The sequence below is a fragment of the Triticum urartu genome, chromosome 1, assembly GCF_003073215.2.
Source record: "Triticum urartu cultivar G1812 chromosome 1, Tu2.1, whole genome shotgun sequence".
NCBI lineage: Eukaryota > Viridiplantae > Streptophyta > Magnoliopsida > Poales > Poaceae > Triticum > Triticum urartu.
In genome coordinates, this window is record NC_053022.1 from 449,398,216 (window position 1) to 449,421,021 (window position 22,806).

A 22,806-nucleotide genomic window follows, 5' to 3' on the forward strand; every position below is an offset into this window, starting at 1 on the left:
GAGTAGTCTGGGCCAAATTAGATGGAATATTTGTCGGGAAGGAATGGACAGCAGAAGGGCCCATCCTAGGCCTCCACCAGAGATAAACACAATCAAGATTACCACACTCAGAGAAATAGTGGCCCAATAGGTTGCAATGCGTGCAATAGAGCTTTGAGGGACACAAAGAGGACACATGCCCATCCGAAAGGCAAACTACACATGTTGGGCTAGAAGAAGCTGAAGGCCCAATTCCATTAGCAGGCTTCTCAACGGGCTGTTGAGAATGTTGTTGATCCATGATGTCAGAAGACTCAGGACATTCCCTCTCCAGATGGCCCATAGACTTGCACTTTGAGCAAATATTCAATTTGTTGTAGATAAAGGTTGATGGCGGGACCGAGCCAATATCCCACGTTTTGGCAATATCCAAATCATTATAGCCAGCCTGTCGATAGTCCAGGATATGCAGCAGAATAAAAGATGGGATAGAATTCCAGCATTCATTTCGGTATTTATTGCCAATAAATGTTGTTTCCTTGCACGGCTTGTCGGTAGTAATGACTGATTCAAATTTACCAAAACGAATGTCACTGACTAAGGCCGGATCACTGACAGCTCGTGAATGAAATTTACCAAAAATAATATTGGGCTGTGACTGAGAAATGTCCGAATTATGAGGCATGATCATGGAATCCGCAAGAACATCACCATGAGTAGACTTGTTAATCTCAAGAAAATGAGTAAAACCAAATTTTTCAAGCTCTTTTGAAGAACGATCAACCGTAGAACGATTAGCTTGCAAAAAAGCAAGATTAGACTTGATAGCCGTAGGGGAGCGTGCAGATATCTCATTGAGCTCCTGATCCAAATGCCACGTAGAGTTCTACAAAGAGAAGTTCCAAGAGTTGTGACGATAAAGAGTGAAATGACATATGAAATCTGGCCAAATTCGGTCCTTCAGCCCATATATGAAATGTCCCACTTTGTTGGAAGCTAGAGAAAACCGAAAGTGTCTGCCAGCCAAATGTTTAACATGAAAACCATTGGACGATCCACCAATACAACATTGTAAAGCAAGTCCCACCGATTCTTCAGTCAAAGAAAACGAGGCAGAAGAGAAGGCCACAACCAGAAAGAATTCCTTGGTCGAAGCAGAGGAGGAAAAATGCACTGTGGAGCCAAACCTTGCACGCACCTGCGCCTCCACCGCTTGCCCGGGGGAGAAATCCCAGTGTAGAAGCCCCTCCATGGAAGCTAGAGATCGCCATACCAGCGGGTGGAGGTGGGAGGAGAGGTGGGAGGAGGAGCCATCTTCGCTCTAAAACCCGAATCTCAGATTCTGAACAACGTATTTTGGTCGGTAAAAATTCATTATATAATCTCCCGAAGGTTTTAACCACCGTATCACACAAATTTCCTCTTGTCTTTGTTTCGAGCTGTCTCTGCTGCAGATTAGAGCAATATGTCATCCCAGGATTCGAAAGGAGAAAGCTATGTGGCTGATTATCTTGTAGATCCTAAGGTCTATGGGAACATGGAGCATTGTGGTTGGACTACGGAAGAAGAAGAGGACTATGAACCCAAGAGAAGGGAGGAGACGAGCTGAGGAGAAGATGAAGTCCCATTACCTCAACCTGGGGACATGCATGCGGAGTTCAAAAAGTCAAGCCTCCCGGATAGAGTAAATAAACCTAAGATCGAGTTTATCCCTTTTCGCCTCTTGCAGGAAAACAAACAGAAATTATGCAAGAAGATATTAAACCTTGAGCACGAGATCGATGACCTAAGGGATCGAAATTCTGTCCTCAAGCGCAAATTAAGGAAGAATCCTACGCCATCAACAAAACCAACACCCTCTTCATCAATAAAGAAGGAGACATAATCACATGGGTATGGGCACTCCCCTTGGCAACTGCCAAGCTTGGGGGAGGTGCCCCGGTATCGTATCACCATCACTTTTATCTTTATCGCTTTTCTTAGTTCTATCCTTTTGATAATATTTTGATCTAGTAGAATAAAAGTTCTTAGTATGATATAGTTGTGAGTTTTGCTTTATGATCCTTCTATGTAATCGAGTCCGTGAGCTACATATAATAAAGACTAGTGTTGAGTCAAGGGCTTGATTATTTTGCCATGATCTTGAGTGAATAAAAGAAAAGAGAAAGAAATAAAAAGAAATAAAAGAGATCATATGGATCTTATGGAGAGTAATGAGCTCACATATAAAGAGTATGATGATTAAAAGTTGTTGAGAATTGACAAACATAGTTTTGGTCATCATTGCAATTAATAAGAAGTAATAAAGAAAGAGAGGTCTTCACATATAAATACACTATCTTGGACATCTTTTATGATTGTGAGCACTCATTAAAATATGACGTGCTAAAGAGTTGACGTTGGACAAGGAAGACAACATAATGGGTTATGTTTTCTTACATCTGAGATAAATTATATTGTCATGGATCATCCAACATGATTGAGCTTGCCTTTCCCCCTCATGCTAGCCAAATTCTTTGCACCAAGTAGAGATACTACTTGTGCTTCCAAACACCCTTAAACCAGTTTTGCCATGACAGTCCACCATACCTACCAATGGATTGAGTAAGATCCCTCAAGTAAGTTGTCATCGGTGCAAGCAATAAAAAAATTGCCCTCTAAATATGTATGACTTATTAGTGTGAGAGAAAATAAGCTTTATACGATCGTGTGATATGGAAGAAATAAAAGCGACGGACTGCATAATAAAGGTCCATATCACAAGTGGCAATATAAAGTGACGTTCTTTCGCATTAAGATTTTGTGCATCCAACCATAAAAGCGCATGACAACCTCTGCTTCCCTCTACGAAGGGCCTATCTTTAACTTTTATCTCCTACCTTGCATAAGAGTCATGGTGATCTTCACCCTTCCTTTTTAAATTTATCTTTTGGCAAGAACAACATGTTGGAAAGATCCTGGTATATATGGCTAATTGGATGTGAGTTTTCATGAACTATTATTGTTGACATTACCCTTGAGGTAAAACATTGGGAGGCAAAACTATAAGCCCCTATCTTTCTCTGTGTCCGATTAAAACTCCATACCCATAAGTATTGCGTGAGTGTTAGCAATTGTGAAAGACTATATGATAGTTGAGTATGTGGACTTGCTAAAAAGCTCTTATATTGACTCTTTCCTATATTATGATAAATTGCAATTGCTCCAATGACTGAGATTATAGTTTGTTAGTTTTCAATGAAGTTTATGATTCACACTTGAAATTGTGATTTAATTGTTACTCTAGCATAAGAGATCATATGATTAGAATTATATAGGTTGTTGTTCTAAGAATGATCATGATGCCCTCATGTCCGTATTTTATTTTTATCGACACCTCTATCTCTAAACATGTGGACATATTTTTCGATTTCGGCTTTCGCTTGAGGACAACCGAGGCCTAAGCTTGGGGGAGTTGATACGTCCATTTTGCATCATGCTTTTATATCGATATTTATTGCATTATGGGTTGTTATTAAACATTATGTCACAATACGTATGCCTATTATCTCTTATTTTACAAGGTTTACATAAAGAGGGAGAATGCCGGCAGCTGGGATTCTGGGATGGAAAAGGAGCAAATATTAGAGACCGATTCTGCACAGCTCCAAAAGTCCTAAAACTTCACGGAAGTCATTTTCAGAATATATAAAAAATACTGAGCGCAAGAAGTTCCGGAGGGGGGCCACACCCTGCCCACGAGGGTGGGGGTGCGCCCTACTGCCCTGGGCGCGCCCCCTGCCTCGTGGGCCCCTTGGTGGCCCTCCGATGCCCATATTATGCTATATGGAGTCTTTCGATGAGGAAAAAATCATAAGCCAACTTTTGAGACGAAACTCCGCCGCCATGAGGCGAAACCTTGGCGGAATCAATCTAGGGCTCCGGCGGAGCTGTTCTGCCAAGGAAACTTCCCTTCGGGAGGGGGAAATCATCGCCATCGTCATCACCAACGATCCTCTCATCGGGAGGGGGTCAATCTCCATCAACATCTTCACCAGCACCATCTCCTCTCAAACCCTAGTTCATCTCTTGTATCCAATTCTTGTCTCCAAGTCTGGGATTGGTACCTGTGGGTTGCTAGTAGTGTTAATTACTCCTTGTAGTTGATGCTAGTTGATTTATTCGGTGGAAGATCATATGTTCAGATCCTATATGCATATTAATACCCCTCTGATTATGAACATGAATATGCTTTGTGAGTAGTTATGTTTGTTCCTGAGGACATGGGAGAAGTCTTGCTATTAGTAGTCATGTGAATTTGGTATTCGTTCGATATTTTGATGAGATGTATGTTGTCTCTCCTCTAGTGGTGTTATGTGAACATAGACTACATGACACTTCACCATTATTTGGGCCTAGAGGAAGGCATTGGGAAGTAACAAGTAGATGATGGGTTGCTAGAGTGACAGAAGCTTAAACCCTAGTTTATGCATTGCTTCGTAAGGGGCTGATTTGGATCCATATGTTTCATGCTATGGTTAGGTTTACCTTAATACTTTTGTTGTAGTTGCGGATGCTTGCAATAGAGGTTAATCATAAGTGGGATGTTTGTCCAAGTAAGGACAGTACCCAAGCACCGGTCCACCCATAGACCAAATTATCAAAGTACCGAACGCGAATCATATGAACGTGATGAAAACTAGCTTGACGATAATTCCCATGTATCCTCGGGAGCGCTTTCCTCTATGTAAGAATTTATCCAAGCTTGTCCTTTGCTACCAAAAGTATTGGGCCACCTTGCTACACTTCATTTTCTTTTGTTACTTGTTGCTCGTTACCAATTATCTTATCACAAAACTATCTGTTACCTATAATTTTAGTGCTTGTAGAGAATACCTTGCTGAAAACTGCTTATCATTTCCTTTTGCGCCTCGTTGGGTTTGACACTCTTACTTATCGAAAGGACTACGATAGATCCCCTATACTTGTGGGTCATCAGTGCTTTCATTGAGAGTTCCACTGTGCCATTCTCAAAAGGTTCGATGGCCTCTTCAATCGTCAACAATGACGCTGTCCAAGGAGAAACCTTCCTCCCCGGACAGATTTTCGTGTTTGGCAGCTTCGTACTGCGGGCCAACTTGTTTGGCCATCTAGAGCAGATCGATAGCTACGCCCCTGGCCACCATGTCAGATTTAGGAGCTTGAACTACGTCGCGGACATTCGTGGAGATCTGACCTTTGCTGGATTCGAGACCGCGGCGATCGCTCCTGGTCAACTCGATGAACATGACCTAAATCTGTCATTGGACCATATTCAAGAGATAGCTCCTGTAACTGCTCTGGCCTTAGATCCGGAGCATACGGCGCCATCTAAAGACTGGAGGTTCAACCCCACCACGGACGCCACAGATTCCCAGGCGTTGGAGCCGCACATGGACTTAAACTCACACAATCTTCTTGTCACCAGAACCCCGGACTCGTCTCCGGGTGTAAGTTCGGAACCATGTGAGTCCACGGATGCCGAACTTGATCGTTTATCGATCTTCGAGTTCAGTGCCACATACATCTTCCAGCACTCACCTTTGGGCGACGTGCTAAGCTCATTAAAGAACATGTCCTTGGTGGGGGACTCACAGCCGAACTATATCCGGTTCGAACTAGAAGCTGATGATAGGGAATTTCGCTCCCCACCCGCCACCTGCTTTATAGCCAGTGTCGAAGACTTAACCAACATGCTCGATTACGGCTCCGATGACATTGATGGTATGGATGACGATGCCAGAGAAGAAGAGGCCCAGGACCCGCCGTTCACCGGACGCTGGACGGCCACTTCCTCGTATGATGTGTACATGGTGGATGCACCAAAAGAGAACAGCGGCGATGACAAGCAAGATCCAGCTGAGGATAAACCTTCCGAAATACAATCCAAGCACCGGCATCAGCGGCGCCACTCTAAGTCACGCCGCAGTAAAGACAGCAACACCGGCACAGGAGAAGATAACACTCCAGAAGGTGCCGAAGTCAACCAAGACCCCGTTGATACAGCTAATGAACAAGATGAACGGGAAGATGGGCAGGTCAGCCCTGGTAAACAGGCCACGCACGAAGACTTAGAAGACGGAAGTTATCTTCCGCTCTCTGAGGACGAGGTCAGCCTCGGCACCGACGATTTCATCGTGCCTGAGGAACCTCTTGAGCAGGAACGCTTCAAGCGCCAGCTAATAGCCACCACAAGGAGCCTGAAAAAGAAGCAGCAGCAGCTTCAAGCTGACCAAGATCTGCTCAATGATAAATGGACCGATGTCCTAGCAGCCGAAGAATACGGCCTCAAGCGCCCAACCAAAAGCTACCCAAAGCGCAAATTGCTACCTCAGTTTGATGAGGAGGCGCCGAAATACATACCACCATCGTGCAATACGGCCGACCGACCACCACGTGGTCGGGACAAAACGGCAACTCACACCGAACACCAGCCCGCCCCGCCTCATCGCACAGGTAGAGGTAAAGCCCACGGCCATACATATGACCTCCAGCAAAACCTGAACAATAAAGCAGGACATACCAAATCAATCTACGGATCGCGAGGATGTGCTTCGACACGCGACGACGGCCACCTATTCGGACGTGACAAACTCAGTCATGCGCGGGCTGAAAACCGTAGACGGACTCCATCAGAGCTACGTCAAGATACGGCCCGATATAGAGGCACCGCTAACCCTCATTGATTCACTAATGAGGTCAAGGATCATGAATTCCCAGAAGGGTTCAAACCCGTGAATATAGAATCATACGATGGAACCACGGACCCCGCGGTATGGATCAAAGACTTCATTCTCCACATTCATATGGCCCGCGGCGATGACCTCCATGCCATCAAATATCTCCCTTTAAAACTCAAGGGCCAGCTCGGCACTGGTTAAACAGCCTGCCTGAAAATTCTATCGGCAGCTGGGAGGACTTGGAAGAAACCTTCCTCGACAACTTCCAAGGTACATATGTTCGGCCACCAGACGCCGATGACTTAAGCCACATAGTTCAACAACCTGGAGAGTCCGCCAGGAAATTCTGGACTAGGTTCTTAACTAAAAAGAACCAAATCATTGATTGTCCAGATGCCGAAGCCCTAGCAGCCTTCGAACACATCATCCGCGATGATTGGCTCGCTCGCCACCTCAGCCAAGAAAAGCCAAAATCCATGGCGGCCCTCACGGCACTCATGACCCGCTTTTGTGCGGGCGAGGACAGTTGGTTGGCCCATACCAAAAACAATGCAAGCGATGCCGGCACCCCTAAAGTTAAAAATAACAATGACAAGTCTCGACGCAACAGATACAAGCGTCGAAACAACAATGACAACACCGAGGATACGACGGTCAATGCCGGATTCCGTGGCTCTAAGTCCGGTCAGCGGAAGAAGTCGTTCCAAAATAACAATTCAGGCCCATCCAGCTTGGACCGCATACTTGATCGTCCTGCCAGATTCATGGTACCCCGGACAAACCACCCAATCATACAAATAGAGATTGCCAGGTTTTTAAACAGGCCAGGAAATTAAACACTGAGAACAGGGAAAAGGGATCGCAAAGCGAGGACGATGACCAAGAGCCCCAGCAACTGAACACAGGGGATAGAAGAAGTTTCCCCCTCAAGTCAAAATGATGAACATGATATACGCTACACACATCCCCAAGAGGGACCGCAAGTGTGCGCTCAGGGACGCCTATGCGATAGAGCCAGTCGCCCCAAAATTCAATCCATGGTCGTCATGCCCGATCACTTTTGATCGCCGGGATCATCCGACCAGTATCTGTCATGGTGGCTTAGCCGCACTGGTCGTAGACCCAATAATTGACGGGTTCCACATGACTCGTGTCCTTATGGACGGAGGTAGCAGCCTCAATCTGCTCTATCAGGATACAGTGCGCAAAATGGGCATTAATCCATCAAGGATCAGGCCAACGAAGACTACCTTCAAAGGAGTCATACCAGGTGTAGAGGCCCGTTGTACGGGCTCAATCACACTAGAGGTTGTCTTTGGATCCCCCGACAACTTCCGAAGCAAGGAGTTAATCTTCGACATCGTCCCATTCCGCAGTGGTTATCACACACTGCTCGGACGGACTGCATTCGGTCGGTTCAATGCGGTCCCGCACTATGCTTATCTTAAGCTTAATATGCCCGGTCCACGCGGCGTCATAACGGTCAACGGAAACACGGAATGCTCCCTCCGCAGAGAGGAGCACGCTGCCGCCCTAGCAGCAGAAGTATAGAGCGACCTTCTCAAGCAGAACCGTAATCCGGCTGCCGAGCCCCCGGACATCATAAAGAGGGTCCGGACTATGCTGCAACAGGACAGCTCGGCTCATCAAGATCTCGACTAGCAATTTGGACTCCGTCCCAGCCCCAATCAGGTAGTGGCATTCGTACCACGTGTGCATAATTACGCACTAGAAATCCCATGGGCATCAACGGAAGCACAACTAGCATGTGATCCACAGTTCGGCTCGACCGATCCCGGACACATATATAATGTCAATATTTCCTTTTTTCCTTTTCCAGGTTTATTTTACAAAGGCCTTCTTCTATAGCCCGACTACCGGTCCTGTCAAAGGATAAAAAACACCAGGATGGCCAGAAGCAAAGACGTATAGGGGAAGCTCTGGAGGTCAATTCAACGACCACCCTACCTGTTGTCAGGACCCACACCACTACAACAGGACCCCCACTATAGCAACGCCTTTTTCCGTATCTAAAAATCCATATATGCGTTTCTAGGGTCTTTACCAACGGTTTGGGATGCGTAGCCTTATCCAGTGTTGCTAGCGCATAATGCAACGCTTATACTATCATTGGTAAAAGGGTCCGTTGCAAGAGAACAACACATAAAACAAACTTTTACAACAATTTTATATGTTGGTGTTTGATGTACATAAATCAAAATCCCATTGCTTGGCAATGGAGAATTTCCAACGTTTCATGTGTTGGTATATATAGTGTCAATTATAATATTATATGTATTTATAATTATATATTGCTAGCAACTAAATTAATGCTCCATGTAAAGGCAATAATTATGTATTTCAAGTGAACAAAAAACAAGACAATATACTCACGAGAGGAAGAAATCATATATTAGATCAAAGCTTTTGGATTACAATAGTGGATATTACAGGAGGAACATCATCCAAATGTGATGCATAATCTAACAATTTTCTTGATAGCGAAACTTAAACTGAAAATATCCATCTTAACAAAGGAACAACATCCGACATGAACGTCATCCCTACAACATAACTAAATCTAAATGCATCCATCATCATCATGAAACGGATCATCGACATCATCATTGCAGTATAATCGCCACGCTCCCATATACTCATCCATTTATCTTTTGAATCTACAAACACGAAAAAAAATGAACTGTTAACACACAATACCTTGACATGATGCAAGTAGTAATATAGGCAAATATTAGTCACGTACAATGGTTGAAGGCCATGCAATCTTTTATTTTTATGCATCACCGAGAGTATTGCAGTTTTGCGACTTCATACAAAATATTCAGTTTGCACTAGTGCCATATCGACATGCACTACCCAGAATTCATTTCTAATTTCAGGACCATCAAGTTTAAATTTTGGATCAGAACTTACCATTGTATCTAGAGCTACGCTTGTTATGATTTTTCGGGCTCTTCAAGAATACTTTAGTTCCTGCCTGTTAGAAAAAATAAAAGTTGCCATATGAGAAGACAGAAACAAAACAGGGGAACATATGAAATGAATTTGAGCACAACAAATAGTTCATTGGCATCCATCCAATTCAGGGAACCACTTCGAGCACTCTTACAGCATGCATTAGCACCTTATGTTGTTTTTGTAGTCTGGATAATAGACTGATAACAAAGAAGTAATAAACAACTAAACAAGCCACAAATAGTCTAAAAAAATTTGTATGTGATTATGAAAGGATACCGCTTGTTTGTAACAGAAGTTTTTTATCCCGGACATGCACTAACATTCTTGTTTTTAATAGCATTTAGCAAGATGACCAGTAGATACATAACCATTGGAGCAACATATTTTGAACATATTGTATATGGTAATGGATATATACCTTATGTGCAGCAGAATATATTTCCCTTCGCCCGTGAACTGAAATTCTTGTCCATTACATATCTGCTGCAACATGACAATGACCAAAAGTTTAAATAAATTATGTAAAAGACAATATTATGTGGTCCTACTCGACCTTATGACAGTCATCCCCACCGATGTGAAGACGATTAATTCAGATTTCAGCTCAAACAATCATATTTTGAAGTAATGTCTGCCCCTTCAATCAATAAAAATAAGTCTGCCCACATTTATTCCTTATCAAATCAAAATGACAACTCATTTAGTACTGAGTAGGTACTGGGAATAAATCAAGCTATTCCTATTTCATAGTGAAAACGATGAACTAAGACATGAAACCGTTACTCTGAAATGTAAATTTGCAAGGGGTCCATTATTTTGTTCATCAGGTGTATAAGAAAAAGAGCAAGTAACAAAATGAAACAACATATAGCAGCTCTTTCGATGACCCCATGCTTTTTAGTTTTTTTCTATGCTGGGAACATTACTATGAATAAAATGCAGTTATCTTTCGATACTAGTAATTTATCTGTTGATGTATTTCAGTTGCTTAGGGAAATGAACTTGTACTTGTGTGGTATGATGTTTAACTTGGTGTTTGCAGGGGTAACACATGTTCAGGTTTAACACTATCCATGGATAGTAAGAGGGTCATAAGCTCAAGGACACCCAAGTTCATTATCTTTGGTGTTAAGGAGGTTTCGTTCATGCACAAGCATTATAGCTAGGCTGATGAGATTTTCAAGTTGGAACTGTGAGGAGATCCCATGGGCCAAGGCTGAGTGTGTTGCAGAGTATACACGTGTTTTCACTATCGTGCACATGATTGTTCACTAACATTTATTTTCAGAACAAGTGTGTCGTTTTGTAGAATGGACTTGTAGTTGTGCTGCTGCAGATCATGTTCTGATATTCATAATAAAATTAACATTTTATTAGGGCCTCACTGGTCGACATGATACTGCAATTTGTCCATAGGTACGACCAAGATAACACTTCTTGTAGTCACTCCATCGTTCATTTTCTACAAATGACACCCCAGCCAGAATACAGTATGATAGCAATAAGAAAATAACAAGGTCACAAACGTCTGCACACACACGAAGAAAGAAAGAAACTATGCTAGGTGTTCAACCGCAAAATGTTAGGCAAGAACTAACCCAACTGTACTACCCAGCTAGAATAGGATAGTCAGAATTGGAGTTCCATAAAGAAAGTCTATGAAGAGATTGAACTCACCAAGGTAGTAATGGTGCAGAACTACATTGAAATATTGCACGCATCCACACCTGAAACCTTAATAGTTACTAATTTAAGCCACCTCTTATGTTCAGTAAACCTATGAACACCAAAACAAGGAGGCGTCAGGGCACTATAATGAATAAAACCTAAAAAGCTAATCTCAATCAAGTAGGGAACGTGTAACCTTATAGAAGAAGAATCAGAAACAACCCCCTCTATCTCAAGGCCCCCAAAATTCTGAACCAATAACAGAGGACAGCTATCAAACACTTGGTGTGCACTATCAAACTCACACAAGAGAAGAGTAATTAGAAAGCATAGAAGGGACAGATCTGAACCAAGGGGGGAGGAGGCGAAATCGTCAAGTTGTACTAGTATTTACCTTGTGTTTCTATGAATCGGGGGTGGGGACTGATCTGCTGTCCATCCCAGTTGCTGAACAAGACATGCCTCTTGTGCCCTCAACCTCACTGAATCGGCGGGGTGTGCTACGAGGTTCAGGAGGGAGGGCAGGCCATGATCGATCTTCTTAAGATAGAGATCCTGCGAGATGAGGAAGGGAACTATATTGATATGGGGGAGGGAGAGGTTTCCGATTTTGATGGCGCAGTTACCTCCTCGCGATGCCAGATTTTGGTATGCGTTCTTGATTCATATGGCGAGTGGGCCATGGTAATCAAGCGCGCGTGCTTATTCGCTATTGCGGGAGAGAATGGAGGGAAAGGAAAACTTTGGTGCGAAATCAGAAAAGAATACCAGTAGTAAAAAAATTATGTGAAATAATTTATACTTTTTGTTATTATCGTATCTGGCCCTTGACACGCACATGTACATATATTTGTGCCAAATACAATGTGCTTCTTCTATGTTTGTAAAAACTAGTAAGGTTGCACGTGCAATGCACGTCTCGGTTAATATAAGAATAATACAATGACCAAACCAATTGGTGAGACCACAATTTTATTCTCTGAGAAGCACCACTCGTAATCACGCACGCATAAGTAAACCATGACAAACGTGCATTCAAGATCCTTAATATATAATACCGTTTGAAGATTAATAAAGCCGCCAATCACCATACACGGTCCATTATCCATGGAAAGCTATTAAAAAGTAAAAACAAACAATTTCTCACAGAACAGACTATGAGTAGGAATATGTGACATAAATGAATAAACAAGTTATGAAAGCAATACGGACACAAATTAAGGGTGCATAATTGTGGGGAAAAAATGAAACATAATGTATAAGCTAGCGATATCCAACCATATTATGAAACGTATAGAAGTTCAAACTTAAATGGGAGGTATCTATCATCTATTCCATGCTGATAATACATAAAAAATACATCAGAAAGAGAATACAAAAACCAAGCAAGATATTTTATCTATTTCCCCAACCCAATAAATCCACTTGTGCAACACTCTCCCATCTCCATTGAGATGCCTTCACCAAGATTATGTTCTCTGCTTCGTCTTTATCCTAAGTCATTACTGAAAAGGTATTTAAGTTATTCAGTGATCATCACACTATCAGAGATAAATAGTACTTTCATGGAGAAACAGCTAAAAGAAAAGTCACTTCGCTAGCAGTCTCGGAGTACTGTATACATTGTTCGTACTGCAAGCGTAAGAAAATTAGAACAACATAACAAAAAATCTAATGTTACATCATGAGTAAACCTGGACACCTCATGAGCACACATACACAAGTACTACATACAAAATTTGAAGTCTCTTATTTTTTCATAGGTACACAGCCTTTAGTATATCTCAACCAGAACAAGAAAAAAAATGATCTATGAGAATGTCCTACCAACAGGATCATCATAGTTAGGTCTATATCCATTACTTCTTTCCGAAACTTGCTTCAACATGTATGAACATCATATCATCAGTCTATATCCATTTCAGTATTCTCATAACTGAGAATAGTTGTGATATTGTAACTTCTCTTATTTGCTCATCTACCCGTAACCATCAGTATATGTTTCTTGCAAACCCCTAAGAAAGGAACAAAAGTGAAGTGATACGCCCGCAAACATCTCCCAGCTTTGGTTCCGATTTGAGGGGATTTTGGCTCACGAACTTAATAATATATGTGTGGTTTAATACCTTTAATATATTATAATAAAAATCATTCTTATTTTCTGTCGTGCCTCATTATTTTGTGACCACTTAATATTTCCCTACCGCTTAAAAACTATTATCGTAGAGCAGTTCACGCTGGAGTGTTCTTGTAGGATCGCGTACATTGGCACAAGTTCGGACGCCCGCAAACATCCCCCAGCTTTGGTTCCGATTTGAGGGGATTTTGGCTCGCGAACTTAATAATATATGTGCGGTTTAATACCTTTAATATATTATAATAAAAATCATTCTTATTTTCTGTCGTGCCTCTTTATTTTATGACCACTTAATATTTCCCTACCGCTCAAAAACAATCATGCCTACAATTCATAGTCCAATGCTACTTAATTTTGATTTTTTTATTTCAATTTACGGCTACTACGGAAAAAATCTATTTATGCTTGCGGTATGAAATTTTGTCCTAGAGAGGTTCGCGCGGGAGAGTGTTCTGGTGGGACTGTGTGCATTAGCACGAGTCTGGACGCCGACAAACCTCCCCCAGCTTTGGTTCCGGTTCAAGGGGATTCTGCCTTGCGGACTTAATTGTATATGTGCATTTTAATATCTTTAATATATAATAACAAAAAGGTATAAAATCATTCTTATTTTCTGTCATGCCTCACTATTTTTTGACCTCGTAATATTTCCCTACTGCTAAAAAAATATGCCTACAATTCATAGTCCAACGCTGCTTAATTTTGCTTTTTATTTCAATTTACGCATGCTGCAGAAAAAAATTAGTGCCTGTGATATAAATTTTTTTTCAGAAAACAACCATGCAGAAGTTCGAACTTGGCCCTACTAGAATGGACGCAAGGAAATCACCAACAGGATAGACTAGTGTTTACGTATGATTATGGCTACAACATTTATTTATCTCTTGCCATTCTTTTCAAGCCCATCTCTTATCCCGGGACGACCTGCGGCGTAAGCTGTTACTGGGCTTATATTCCCTCCAAGCCCATCTCTTATTTATTCTCACTCAACTTGCTTTCCCGCCTCCTATTTCTCTTTTCTCGGATGTGCTATGCTTCTGATTGACGGAAAAAACCGGCCAACGGTTAACATGATTTTGAAAAGTTCATAGAATTCCGAAAAAGTTCACAATTTTCTAAAAAAAATCATGAAATTTAAAAAGTTCACCGATTTAAAATAATGATCATGAATTTCTAAAAAAGTTCATCAATTTGGAAAAAGTTAGCAGAAACACAAAAACATATATTTGAGGAACTTTTATGAATTGGACAAAAATTTCACCAATATGAAAAATTTCATCAATTTTGAAGAAAGCTCATCGATTTCAAAAAATGTACATTGAATTAAAAAACGTCCATCGAATTTTGAAAAAAGTTCATCCATTTTCAATAAAATTTCCAAAATTTGAAATGAGTTCATCAATTTTGAAAAAAAAAGTTCATCAATTTAGAAGCAAAATCTCAATTTTGAAAAAAGTTCATCCATACTGGAAAAAAATTCATGCATTTTGCAAAAATAAAAAATAGAAATAGAAAAAACGAAAGAATAAACAAACAAAAGCGGTCCAGAAAAAATCCGTCTAGGGAAGCTTCCCAAAACCGGGGGCTTCCCCGAACTGAAGAAAGAATAAAATGGGAAAATGAAGTTAGTAGGCACAAGCATTTAGATGTTCTAGTGGTTACTGGGTTTGTATTTGAAAGAAGATGTCTAGAGTTCAATCCCACTGCCACTCATCATTTTTTGTTGTTTAAGTAGAAAAAGGGTCAATGGGGTGCGCCCATTTGTGTCGATGCCTTTAACCGAATACGATTTAGCCTGATGTGGATCTTAGAATAAAATGAAGGGACTACGTGCGATTTGGTTTTCGCTCGAATGGTTAGTAGATATTTTTGCCACCACATTCATTATGTCTGTCGGCATGTCTAATTTTTACTTTTAATTATGTAAATTTAGACATAATATAGAACACATATATGGCAACATATAAGATCTGTTGCAATCCATGTATGACACTATGATCATGAGATGTAAGTCTACAACGCATATGCTACAACGCTTATATGCGTATCTCTTCTGAATTTTGCAACCTATGGTCAAAATGTTGTAGAATATGTGTTGCTTTATAGGGGTTATCCTTGCGCAGCTCGCCTTTGGTCATGGCATGTTAAATAGCCGATTGCTTATCGCACTATTTGTATTAATGCGCTTTGACGCATTAACCCAATTATAATGTAAACAGTTCGTGGCTCAAGTTTAAGGGCCCAAGATATCACCTCTACTCTCTTCCTGTTTTCCTTTAATAACTTATCTTCTAGCACCCGTACACTTTGGTATGTTTCATATTTGCCAGGGGCTCCCAGGCGCCCCACAATACGGCAACAAAGTCCGAACACTTCTATAGTATAGTTCGGCACCCCGAATTTAGCATTATATGTATTGGATCCAAATCATGTCTTTGGTCAATAGTTGGGTTGCCCGGCTCCTGTGCTTGCTACCTTACGTTCCGCTATATCGGCTAAGGTAGTAAAGGGAGAACTACTGCGATTGTGCCCTGGTTTATCCAAAGGAGCACCTCAGTAGAGAAAGCCGAAAACTGACTGTCATGATGCAGCAAGAGCCGGTCAGCTGTTCGGAGGTTGCAAATCGTTGGAGATTTCTTCCGCGTTGCGCGAAGGATCGGTACTTCCCGATCAGACGCTTATAACACTCTAGTTCGGAAACTAGGGGTTGTGTCCATGTTTTTATTGTCGAACTCCTATGGCTAAGTGAGGGCGTTACAGCCGCATAGTCTGGTTGCCTGGTTCGTTGCGCTAAACAACTCCTTCAAGGACCATCTAATTGGATCAAGATTGTTTAGATTCCATCCCGAACACCCCCATACTACCTACATGGGGGCAGAAGCCGATGACTGGTTAACCCTCAGATTTCATACAACACGGCTGCATAGGAAGTAAAAATTTAAAAACATAACCAGCATTATATTGCACAATCACTTTGTTTTATCATACAAGGTAGAGGGAGCTCGAATACATTCATTCAAAGATAGTGTCTTTCGCACAATGATCCGCAACAATGCGGGACCCCTCCAAGACATCGCCGAAGTATCGCTCGAGTGTGCGGTGCTCCTTGCCCTCCGGCGGCCCCTCGGTCGCTAATTTGACAGCGTCCAGCTTCGCCCACCAAACCTTGCAATAGGAGAAGGCCAGACGTGCGCCCTCGATGCAGATGGACCGCTTGACGACGTCCAGCCGAGGACAGGCATCCACCAGTCGCTTCACGAGGCCGAAGTAACTGCCGGGTATAGCTTCGGCTGGCCACAACCGGATTATAAAATCCTTCATGGCCAGTTCGGCCACCCTATGTAGCTCGACCAGCTGTTTTAGCTGATCGCTAAAGGGCACCGGGTGTTCTGGCGCGAGATATTGTGACCAGAACAGCTTCTCCGTGGAGCTCCCTTCTTCGGCTCAGAAGAACTCTGCGGCGTCAGCCACACTGCGTGACAGATCAGTAAAAGCCCCTGGAGAACTCCGAATCCGGGTTAGTAAACGATATTTCATCTTCACATTCTTGCTTTGCATATTGAATTCCTTACCCGCCGTGATCTTCCTGGCCTCCTGCATCTCCTGGAGGGTGCCCTGGGCCTCATTCCGGGCTGCCTCCGCACTCTGACAAGCCCTGGCGAGTTCAGTCTCTTAAACCGACACATCGCGCTCCAAGGCCTCAAACTTCTTCACCGCGTCCTCGAGCTCCTGTTGGACCTCGTTGACCCGGGCCTTGAGCTTCTTCCGAGCGGCCTGCTCCTTGACTGCCTTCCATTCGGCTTCGACCAGGGCCCTTTTCAGGGCCTCGACCTCTGTCGTCGCCTTTATACACATCATGGCATTTCGGTCATTGCATATCATTTTCCTTTTTTTGAATACATAACAGGTTATTACTTACCTTGTTTTTCCTGGAGCTGCCTCTTCACCTGGCCCAGCTCCTCCTCGGCCTCCGCCAGTTTCTGCTTCAGTCCGGAGACTTCGGCAGTATGCAAGGCTGCGGCCAACAGCGATTCCTGTGTTTACATTTCAGAAAAATTTAGTTAGTTTCCTGCAATTGGAGATTGATCCTCTGTTCGGCTTTTTCTTTCCGAACACCGGACAGTGTCTCAGGGGCTACTATCTACATTGGGATTTTCTCTTTTTTGCGTCGCTTACCTCAAAACCTGTCAGCAGACCGCTGCAGGCTTCGGTTAGTCTGCTCTTGGCGGACTGAACCCTTTCAATTACTGTGCCCATAAGGACATGGTGCTCATCCACAATGGAAGCGCCTCACAGCGCCTCCAGTAGATTATCCGGTGCCCCTGGTTGGACAGGGGTCACCAGCGGAATAGCCATCCCCCTTCTTTCGAAGGAGGTTGCGTGCCGGATTCCGAAGCCGCATCAGTCTCCGGAATTGAGTCTGGCTGAGGGCCGAACTGAATATGGCCCTCCCCACCAGTCTCCATGGGGATTGATTCCCCTTGGTGTCCAGCGATGGGGGTTTCGCCTTCTGGCGCCTCCTGAGCCTCTCCCCCGCCTGGGACAGTCCTTCGGGGGCACCTCCGCATCGTCCTTGGCCTTGGGGGACTGAGTGGCTTGCGGTGAATCGTTGGCCATCGCCTTGGAATCCAGCGAGCCTCCTGACGAGGATCGCGGGGAGCTGTTATGGGCCGGACTACAATAACATAACCAATCATGTCAATACAACGAGGAGGAGAAACTTTATGGGCGGATATAAGTCTTAGCACTTATGATGCGCCCCGCGGCTTAGTGCGGGGGCGTTGCTCCGGACTGCTTTCAACGTCCCATACGGAGCTGCCCACGAGTGGGCCTTTCCCCTTCTTGGGTGCCTCTGCCTCCAGAATGGTGGAGGCCGCCCTCTTCTTCTTCCCCTCATCAAGGGGAGAATCGCTTTCCTCCTCCTCACCGTCGTCGTCTTCGGCGACGGAGGAGCGGGTCTTGTTTTCGGATGTCGCGTCCGAAGTGCCCTTGCGGTGGGGGCCACTCCGGACCCCCTTGGCCTTTCCCCGGCCTTCTTCTCCGGCGCCATATAGGGCGCCGGTTCCAGCATCTTTGCTAAATGCGGGATGACTGGTTCTTCAGGCAGCGGAGCCGGACACCGGATCTGCTTCGCCCTCTTCATCCAGTTCTGAAGAAGCAATATAATAATTGCTTAGATATCATCCTCGAAACAAGCAAGTAGGGGATGCGTTAAAGATAACATACCTCGTTGGGGAGGTGGTTAATGTCGTGCCCACGGTCTGAATCTATGGCCGGCGGTATATCGTTGCCCTTGAAGAGCAACTTCCAGGCATCTTCGTGAGTTGTTTCGAAGAGCCTCTCCAGGGTATGGTGCTTCTTCGGATTGAACTCCCATAGAGGGCGGCTTCGGCTCTAGCAGGGGAGGATCCGGCGCACCAGCATCACTTGGATTATGTCGACGAGCTTGATGTCTTTATCCACCATGCTTTGGATGCGCGTTTGCAGCGCTATCAGCTCGTCTGACGAACACCAGTTCGGGCTCTTCTCGACCTAGGAGGTGAGTCGCATGGGAGCGCCGGAGTTGAATTCGGCAGCCGCGGTCCAAGTGGCCTCGCGGGGTTCTGTGATGTAGGACCATTGTTTCTGCCATTCCTTGACGGTCTCCACAAAAGTGCCTTTTGGCCAGGAGACATTGGTTAGCTTGCTCACATGGCGCCTCCGCACCCCGCGTGCTGGCCATCCACTACCTTCAGCTTCACATTGAAGATTTTGAGCCACAGCCCGAAGTGGGGTTGGATGCGGAGGAAGGCCTCACGCACCACGATGAACACGGAGATATTGAGGAAGGAGTTCGGGGATAGGTCGTGGAAGTCTATCCCGTAGTAGAACATCAGCCTGCGGATAAAAGGGTGGAGTGGAAACCCTAGCCCGCAGAGGAAATGGGGGATGAATACTACCCTCTCACTGGGCTTCGGTGTGGGGACGATTTGTCCCTTGGCTGGAAGGTGGTGGGCGATTTCCTTCGCCAGGTACCCGGCCGCCCGAAGCTCGGCAATGTCCTTCTCCCCGACGGAGGAGGCCATCCATTTGCCTTGACCTCCGGATCCGGACATGGTTGAGTGCTTGCTCGAGTGGGAAAAAGATGAGAACTTGGGCGCTGGATCTCAAGAGTGGAAGGGCAGAGGAAGAGAGAAGGCGTGAGTAGACAAGGGTGAATTCTTATCCCCTTATAAAGGGTCGCGAATATCAAGCGCCTCCTCGCTCGCCTTAAAACTCGCCTATTCCCAAGGGTTGTGTAAACGGCACGGTTGGGTTACCCACGCCAGTATTGATGAGAATCCCGCAATAAGGGGACATGATCTCTACTTTGACAAGACGTGCCAATGGAAATCGCATCTCGAAACACGAGATGGTGGACAAAACGGTTCGATATAGTGACCGGGCAGACGTGATGTCATGTTGTAAAAAGTTGTCAGCGGATGGGACTCGTGGAATATCATATTATCTATACGGTTGTGTGTGGTGTGTGTTATAGGTCTGGACATGTTCAATACATCCAAAGGCTACCTTGGAGTTCGGAAGGAGGAACCAGCCTTGCAATGCCGAAGACAGATCTACGCGCCGGATACCTTGTCATTGAAGCCAGGTTCAGGGGCTATTGAGGGAGTCCTGGACTAAGGGGTCCTCGAGCATCCGGCCTGTTAGCCATGGGCTGGACTGATGGGTTGTGAAGATACCAAGACCGAAGACTGCACCCGTGTCCGGATAGGACTCTCCTTGGCGTGGAAGGCAAGCTTGGCGACCGAATATGTAGATTCCTTTCTTTGTAACCGACCTTGTGTAACCCTAGATCCTCCCGGTGTCTATATAAACCGGGGTACTTAGTCCGGAAAGGCAGATACTCATTACCATAGCCATACAAGCTAAACCTCCAGGGTTTAGCCATTACGATCTTGAGGTAGATCAACTCTTGTAATACTCATATTCATCAATATCAATCAAGCAGGACGTAGGGTATTACCTCCATAGAGAGGGCCCGAACCTGGGTAAACATTGTGTCCCCTGCCTGCTGTTACCATCGACCTTAGACGCACAGTTCGGGACCCCCTACCCGAGATCCGCCGTTTTTGACACCGACAGGGATAATTATTTTTGTTGAATAGTTTCTGTAATCAAGATTCACAAAGTTTCCGTGAGCATGAACAAAGTTCAAGGAGCTCCCTCACTTCAACAATGCTTGTCTCTCTCTCTCTCACTTTCCTTTTTGAAAAGTTTTGGGTTCCCCTCTTTATTTTTTTGTTTTTAAACTCTATAAAAGCACTCAACAGAAATAAATGACTCTCTAAAACTTCCGGGTTGTCTCCCTGGCGGCGCTTTCTTTAAAGCCATTAAGCTAGGCATAAGGTGCTCAAGTAATGAATCCACCCGGATCCCAAGGTATATCAAAGACATTTTGAATTAGCAATGATTTGGCATTTAGTAGTGAGCACAAAGCAACATATATCAAGCAATGACGAAGTCTAACTCTCTTCCTATGCATCGGCATGTCATACAAGAATAATTCATGCACATAAAGTAAAGGCCAATTCATAGCATAAGAAGTTTCTTGCAATTTTATCGTGTCGGAAACATAGAGAGGCAGAGATGTAGTTCATCTCTCATAATCATTGCAACTAGGAGCAGCAAGCACATGCATATTATATTCATCAAAATTATTATGTGCAATGGTAAAAGGCCACCCATCAATATAATCCTTAATAAGTGCAAACTTCTCTGATATAGTGTAGTTTGGAGAATTCAAAAAAATAATAGGACTATCATGTGTGGGTGCAATAGCAACAATTTCATGTTTAACATAAGGAACAATAGCAAGTTCATCTCCATAGGCATAATTCATATTGGCATCTTGGCCACAAGAATAGCAAGCATCAAGTTCATCAAAAATGGATATTTCAAATGAATCAATGGGATCATAGCAATTACCATGGCATTCATCCTTCGGTAAGAACGAAGGGACATTAAATAATGTATGAGTTGGAGAGTTACTCTCATTAGAAGGTGGGCACGGGTAGCTAATCCGATCTTCCTCCTTTTGTTCTTCGCTCTCCTCATCATCTTTTTCATCCAATGAGCTCACAGTTTCATCAATTTCTTCTTCCATAGACTCCTGCAAAATATTAGTCTCTTCTCGAACAGCGGAGACTTTCTCAATAAATTCATCAATATCATAATTGTATTTATAATTCTCATAGCAATATTTAAGGATAGCTAAATTTTCAGGTCTATAAACTGAATCATCAAAATCTTCAAACTCTTTAAACAAAGATTCAATTTCACAAGCACCCTTAAAAGCAACAAATTCTTCTATTCGTTACACATCATAGTAATCATATATACCATTAGCATAAGAAGCTAAGGTTTCAATATTATTAAATTTGCATGAAAAAGGGAGGTGTGGAGCCTTCATCCTAGAGCAACAAGTATAATCATATCTCAAGCATAGTTGCCGAGCATACCAGTGCAACATATAAATTTGATCCCATAATAGTTTCCATTTTTGAGTAAAGAGATAATCCCTAAAGTATTCACGTTGATCCAATGTGTCTCCCATTATATAATTGAATGGGGTTTTCTCAGGATTATTAAAGTAGTGCATAATATCTTTCACATAATGAGCATCGAGGGTTTTAGGAGGTTCCCCATCTCCATGAGTAGCAAGTAAACCTAATTTTTTTTGTATTTCGTGTTCCATATTCATAACTAAAGATAGAGAACAACTTAGAACAGCAAATAAAATCCACTTAGTGATAAAGCAAACAAGCACACACGAGAATATTCACCCCACGTTATTGCTCCCCGGCAACGGTGCCAGAAAAAGGTCTTGATAACCCACAAGTATAGGGGATCAATTGTAGCCTCTTTTGATAAGTAGGAGTGTCGAACCCAACGAGGAGCTAAAGGTAGAACAAATATTCCCTCAAGTTCTATCGACCACCGATACAACTCTACCCACGCTTAACATTCGCTTTACCTAGAACAAGTATGAAACTAGAAGTACTTTAGGTGTTGTTGGATAGGTTTGCAAGATAATAAAGAGCATGTAAATAAAAACTAGGGGCTGTTTAGATAAAGACACAACTAAATTAATTTCAGTAGAGAGCTTTTTGTCATGATAAAGTTATTTGTCCCTAGGCAATCGATAACTAGACCGGTAATCACTATTGCAATTTTATTTGGGGGAGAGGCATAAGCTAACATACTTTCTCTTCTTGGATCATATGCAATTATGATTGGAACTCTGGCAAGCATCTGCAACTACTAAAGATCATTAAGGTAAAACTCAACCATAGCATTAAAAGGCAT

At 43.4% G+C, this 22,806-nt stretch overlaps 2 long non-coding RNA genes across 2 annotated transcripts; both read right to left on the reverse strand.

Moving 5' to 3' along the window:
• Window positions 1-9,630: 9,630 nt before the first annotated feature.
• LOC125535334 lies at window positions 9,631-11,402 on the reverse strand. The gene is made up of 3 exons (XR_007294651.1): window positions 11,334-11,402; window positions 10,075-10,139; window positions 9,631-9,675 (listed from the first exon to the last, which is right to left on the reverse strand). It is a non-coding gene; the product is annotated as an uncharacterized LOC125535334 (long non-coding RNA).
• A 2-nt stretch (window positions 11,403-11,404) lies between these two features.
• Window positions 11,405-11,780, reverse strand: LOC125535342. The gene is made up of 3 exons (XR_007294655.1): window positions 11,719-11,780; window positions 11,521-11,616; window positions 11,405-11,433 (listed from the first exon to the last, which is right to left on the reverse strand). It is a non-coding gene; the product is annotated as an uncharacterized LOC125535342 (long non-coding RNA).
• Between the last annotated feature and the right edge of the window lie 11,026 nt (window positions 11,781-22,806).